Consider the following 5903-nt stretch of genomic DNA (forward strand, 5'->3'; position numbering starts at 1 on the left):
GGGACCAGCAATCTGTTTTCACAAGCCCTTCAGATGAGGTGACACCCACTGACGTTTGAGAACCACTGAGCAGAGTCCTATTCCTGGCCTCTCTCCACACCCCCTCTCTCACTGTGACTGATTAGTGAGTTGAAGAGACAGCACTGAGCATGCCTAGCTCAGCCTCTTCCAGTTTTTTGTTGGTTTTCTTTTTTTACCCAGAAACGACCTGCCCACAGGACACATGCATTTAACCTGCTCATATATAAGAAAATCTAACAAAAGCAGGCTCTCCACTGTGGAGGATGTCAGGGGTGCTCAGCACTACTTGTGATGAGGAGTAAGTCTGTCTAAATTAGTGATGCTGTATTAGCAAGCCAACTAGGCTGCTGATCTAAAGCAGACAGTTTACCACCTGTCTCTATATCTTGATTATCGATTGGTTCTAAACATAGGAAGGGGGGCATGAGTGTTATTTATTGTACCTCTACTGCTCCAACAATGGGTTGTCGTGAAAAGTGGGCAGGATACAGGTTCAGTTTTTGTGCAGTAGAGAGACCTAGTTGAGAGAATAACAGGACAGAAAAAAACAGAAAATCCTTGAATTTTTTAACTAAGTGGAACTTTAGAAATTATCTGTTCTGGGGCACCTGGGCTCAGTCGGTTAAGCTTCTGACTTCAGTTCAGGTCATAATCTCATGGTCCATGAGTCCTGGGTCAGCCTCTGTGCTGACAGCTCAGAGCCTGGAGCCTGCTTCAGATTCTATGTCTCTCTCTCTCTGCCCCTCCCCAACTTTCTCTCTCTCTCAAAAATAAAATAAAAACATTTAAAAAAAGAAATTATCAATTCTGATCTCTTGTGTTACAGATAAATAAGCAGAGCTTGAAGGAACTGAGTGGCTTGCTCGAAGTCACATTGCTAGTTAGTGGTGGAAACAAGACTAACCCCAGGACACCTGGCTCTCATCTGTGCACTTTCTGGACAAGTGGACCAAAGCAGACAGTAGTTGAAAAACTTTAAATTCCAGTGATACAGATATCAGCAAGTAGAAAAACCAATCCCAGGGATTTTCAACACGGGTGGTAGGTTTAAAGCCAAAGTGCTTTGTCTTCAGAGGAAGGCTCTGGCTCCAATCCATCTGTGCATGGTCTCTTGCCCTCTTAGATAGTCAAGCCTCTGCTCAATTTTCCTGTACTTTTCCTAGTGTTGTTCTCTCTGCTACATCTCTCCCAGCTGCCCACTTATGGCAAAATCCTATCTGTCCTTAAAGAGAGTCAACTCAAATGCCATTCCTCAACAAACTCTTCTCTGATTTCATCAATCAACCCTCCCCACTGTGCCAGCCACAAACGATCATCCTCCACTCTGAATTTCCAAGACACTTTATTTGTATATTACTAATGACAAAACTTTCTACTTTGTGTTGCAGCTATGCTTTACCCCTTGTATTAGAATATAAGTTCCTGGGGTGCCCAGATGTCTCAGTCGGTTAAGCATCTGACTCTTGATTTTGGCTCAGGTCATGATCTCACAATTTGTGAGATCAAGCCCCACATCTCTGTCAGCACAGAGCCTACTTGGGATTCTCACTCCCCTTCTCTCTCTGCCCCTCTCTCCCATGCATTCATTCTCTCTCTCTCTCTCTCTCTCTCTCTCTCTCTCTCTCTCCCCCTCTCTCTCTCAAAATAAATAAATAAACATTAAAAAAAAACAGACTATAAGCTCCTCAAGGGAAGGGACCATATTTTAGTTATCCTTTTTTTGGTCTCTTTCTAGTTTACTTTTTTTAGCAAAGTATAATTAACATACAGTTTCAGGAGTACAATATAATTCTTCAACAATTCCATACATTTCTCAGTGCTCATCAAGATAAGTCCACTCTTAATTCCCTTTATCTCTCTCCCCCTTTTCCCCAATACCTCTCCTTTGGTAACCACCCAGTTTGTTCCTTGTATTTAAAAATCTAGGGGGCTTTCTTTTTTGTCTCTCTTTTTGTTTACTCATTTATTCTATTTCTTAAATTCCACATATGAGTGAAATCATATGGTATTTGTCTTCTCTGACTGACTTATTTTGCACACTCTAGGGGCTTCAGGATGGCTCAGTCAGTTGAGCATCTGACTCTTGATTTTGGCTCAGGTTATGATCCCAGGGCCATGGGACTGAGCCCCTGAGCAGGGAGCCTGCTTAAGATTCTCTCTATCTCTCCCTCTTCCCCTCTCCCTGCCTTGTGCACTCTCTCTAATAAATAATAATAATAATAATAATAATATACTCTAGCTCTATCCGTGTCATTGCAAATGGCAAAATTTCATTCTCTTTTATGGATGAGTAATATCCCCTTGTGTGTGTGTGTATGTATGTGTGTGTATCACATCTTTATTTGTTCATGTATCAGTAGTGAAAGTGAAAATTAGTGAAAGTGAAAAGCTTTTGGACAGCAAAGGAAACTATCAAAAAAACAAAAAGGCAACCTACTGAATGGGAGAAGATATTCATAAATGATATATCCAATAAGGGATTAATATCCAAAATACATAAAGAACTTACATAGTTCAACACCAAAAAAACAAACAAATAATCCAATTTAAAAATGGACAGAGGACCTGAATTGACATTTCTCCAAAGAAGACACACAGATCACCAACAGACACATGAAAAGATTCTCAGCATCACTAAATAACAGGGACATGTAATTGAAAACTACAATGAGTTATCACTTTACACCTGTCAGAATGGCTAAAACCAACAGACAAAAAATAACAAGTGTTGGTGAGGATGTGGAGAAAAAGAAACCATCATACACTGTTGGTGGCTGCTGGTGCAGCCATTATTGAACCAGTATGGCAGTTCCTCAAAAAATTAAAAATAGGATTACCTTATGATCCAGTAATTACTGGGTATTTACTCAAATAAAATGAAAACACTTCTTCCAGTTTCTTTTAATAATAACTTTTTAAAGCCAGTAAGCAGTTACAGACATGACTAAAAAGCAGATAAGTTAAAAAAAATTTTTAAGATGAGAAAGAGCAAAGACATATCCTTTACAATACATACAGAGCTCTATTAGTGTTTCCCCACCAATATCGCATAGATGCTGTGCTCAAGAGTACCCTCCATTATTGTGCAAGGAAACCAGATAGCATCCATGCGTGATGATGTAAAATCGAATATGTACTGGCACTGCAGAGTTCAAGGTCTACAGTTATGGTACTAACTTACGCGGGGTTAATCCTGCACGCATGGTGGATCCCATAGCCAAAATAAATACCAAATCCAATCAGCATCCAGACACCAAATAGGGCCCAGGTGCCAAGTGTCAGCTGCATCATAAGGTAAACATTCATAAAGATGCTCATTATTGGGAGAAAAGGCAGAGCAGGTACCTTAAAGTAAAGGAGAGTGGGGCTCTGTGGCTGTCTCCAGATGACCCCAGTGATCCCAGTGATGAGCATCAGGAGTAGCACAACCACTGTAATCAACAGTGGGTTTCCAAAAAGCAGTAGAACTGGCCACTGGACCAGCACCAGGCAAAGAAGGAGGAGCAGCAGAGCAAGCAGTGAGAAGCAAACATAGACAACCCGGCCAGAGAGTGGAGTGGGGGTGGAGCTGCCTGGATAAAACAGTCCCCACAGAGTCAGCTCCTCTGCTGCAGGCCCATTCTCCTCCTGTGCCTCTGCTTCATTTTCTTCATCATTCAATTCAGGTTGATATCTGACAATGAGAATACAAATAGCCACCAGGGAGTAAGTAAACAGGGTTCCAAATGACATGAGGTCCACAAGATCAGTGAGTCTAAAGAAAGATGTCACAAATGCTGTGATAATGCCCGAGACCACAGTGGCCACAATGGGGATGCTTGTTTTGGAGTCTATCCTGGCAAGGACACTGAAAAGGAGGCCATCATCTGCCATCACGAAGGTCATCCAACGAAGGAGGAACATAGAGTCCAAGATGCTGGTCAAAAGAGCACAGAGGGCTCCAATAGCCACAACATAGCGGGCAGGAGCCCAGCCAATATGGAGAAATGCCTCAGGCAAGGGGCTCCCAGGTCGAAGCTTGTAGTAAGGCACCATAAGCGTAAGGGCCGAAGAGACCCCAAAATATACCAAAAAGCAGATGAACACTGAAATTACAATGCCCATTGGGAGAGAACGCTGGAGATTTTGGGCTTCTTCAGCAATGGTAACAATACTGTCAAAACCAGTAAAGGCATAGAAACAGGTAGCTGCTCCACGGAGAATCCCCTGGAAGCCAAAAGGCACAAATCCTCCATGGCCCAGAGGGCCTAAGGGAGAAGTGTCATTGAGACTAAACACAGTCATTATGTAGTCCTCTTCCGTAAGCTGCCAGTTGTGCAGTTTCCCCTTAAGGAAGCCAGAGATGATGACAAAACCAAGAACCAAAACATTCACCACCGTGAACATTGTAGTAACCAGGACAAACTCACTAGCCCTGAGAGCCAGCAATCCAGTGAGCAACAACATCAGTCCCATGGCAAAGAAGTCTGGATATTCTGCAAGGTAATGGGGAACACTCAGTGGGACGCTCTCATGCAAGGTCTCAGAGATCTGGTTCCCAATCAGGTTGTCAAAAGCTAAGCTCCAGGCCCGCGCCACACTGGCTGCACCAGTAACATAGGAGAGGATGAGGTTCCAGCCAGTGATGAAAGCCCAGAGTTCACCTACAGTGACATAGTTGTACAGATACGCAGAAGCAGAATGGGGGACCCGGGCGCTAAACTCTGCATAGCACAGAGCAGCCAACACAGAAGATAGGGCAGCCACCAAAAAGCAGACCACAATGGATGGTCCTGCTTTATCACTGGAAACCTCACCAGCCAGGATATACACACCTGCACCCACTGTGTTGACCACACCCAAGGCCACTATATCCAGAGTGCTCAGCCTTCCAGCAGTGGAAATCTTAGCCACGTAGTGCTCCAGCGTATGTCTACGTACCAGCTTTTGACAAAATCTGCGGGGTGCCTGAATCAGCATTCTAGATGGAATTGAAGAGGGTTCTAGAATCAGAGTGCTGCAGCAAGCCCAGGGGACAAAGTGTCTCTGATCGGCTTCCGTGAGGCTGAGTAAGGCCGAGTTGGGTTGAGGCTGCCGAGTTCGGGTACTCAGGCTTCAAAGCTGCTCCTTCATATTTCATCTTACGTGTGCTCTTCCCTTCATAATGCCTAAGACATAGTAAACAATAAATATTTACTGAACCCATATTCAACCAACCAACCAAAGTTCAGAAGTCACATGTCACCTGTTGCAGCCCCAAAATCACAGAAACTGACACCAAAGGACATTACAGAAAAATCAGCTCTGCTTTCCCCCCAGAAAAAGTGCCAAATACCTCCCAACATTCTGCTTTTTTACGCACCACATGACATAATCCCATTTGGGTTAGTCTAACTCATGTAGCTTCATGTACTAATTAAGCTGTAAGACACAACAGGGCATGAATTTATTGTGCAATAATTCACACGCGGGATGTTTGCGCAGTGCTTGGGCGTGAGTTATGACACATTAATTCACGGCCTAGAGGGCCTCGTTGCAATTACAGAACCATTTTTTAAATATCATCTGAGTTTAAAATACAAATATTGGTCCCCCAGTCTTAAAACCCTTAGCCCCAAAATCAGCTAGCCAAGGTCAGATGTCACTTTGGTTTCCTTTCTCCTCATTCTGCATCATCCATTTAGCTGTACTGATGGAAAAGAAAATACAGTCCAACCCTTGGCTTTACCCACCTATGCCCACAGAGGTGCGGTGAGAAGGGAGGAAATGGGAGAAAGGAACAAGGGCTTCATAACTACCTGTAAGAATAGGAGGAACAGGTTGTCAGATGAGGAAACGCTGGAGAAATGGGTGTAGCAGTCAACAAGGGCCCATTACTAAGAAGGGAGAAGAGCCAGAAAGGC

At 43.6% G+C, this 5903-nt stretch overlaps 1 pseudogene; it reads right to left on the reverse strand.

Moving 5' to 3' along the window:
- Positions 1-3198: 3198 nt before the first annotated feature.
- Positions 3199-4980, reverse strand: LOC115305198 (annotated as a pseudogene).
- Between the last annotated feature and the right edge of the window lie 923 nt (positions 4981-5903).

The sequence above is a fragment of the Suricata suricatta genome, chromosome 10 (genome assembly GCF_006229205.1).
Source record: "Suricata suricatta isolate VVHF042 chromosome 10, meerkat_22Aug2017_6uvM2_HiC, whole genome shotgun sequence".
Classification (NCBI taxonomy): domain Eukaryota; kingdom Metazoa; phylum Chordata; class Mammalia; order Carnivora; family Herpestidae; genus Suricata; species Suricata suricatta.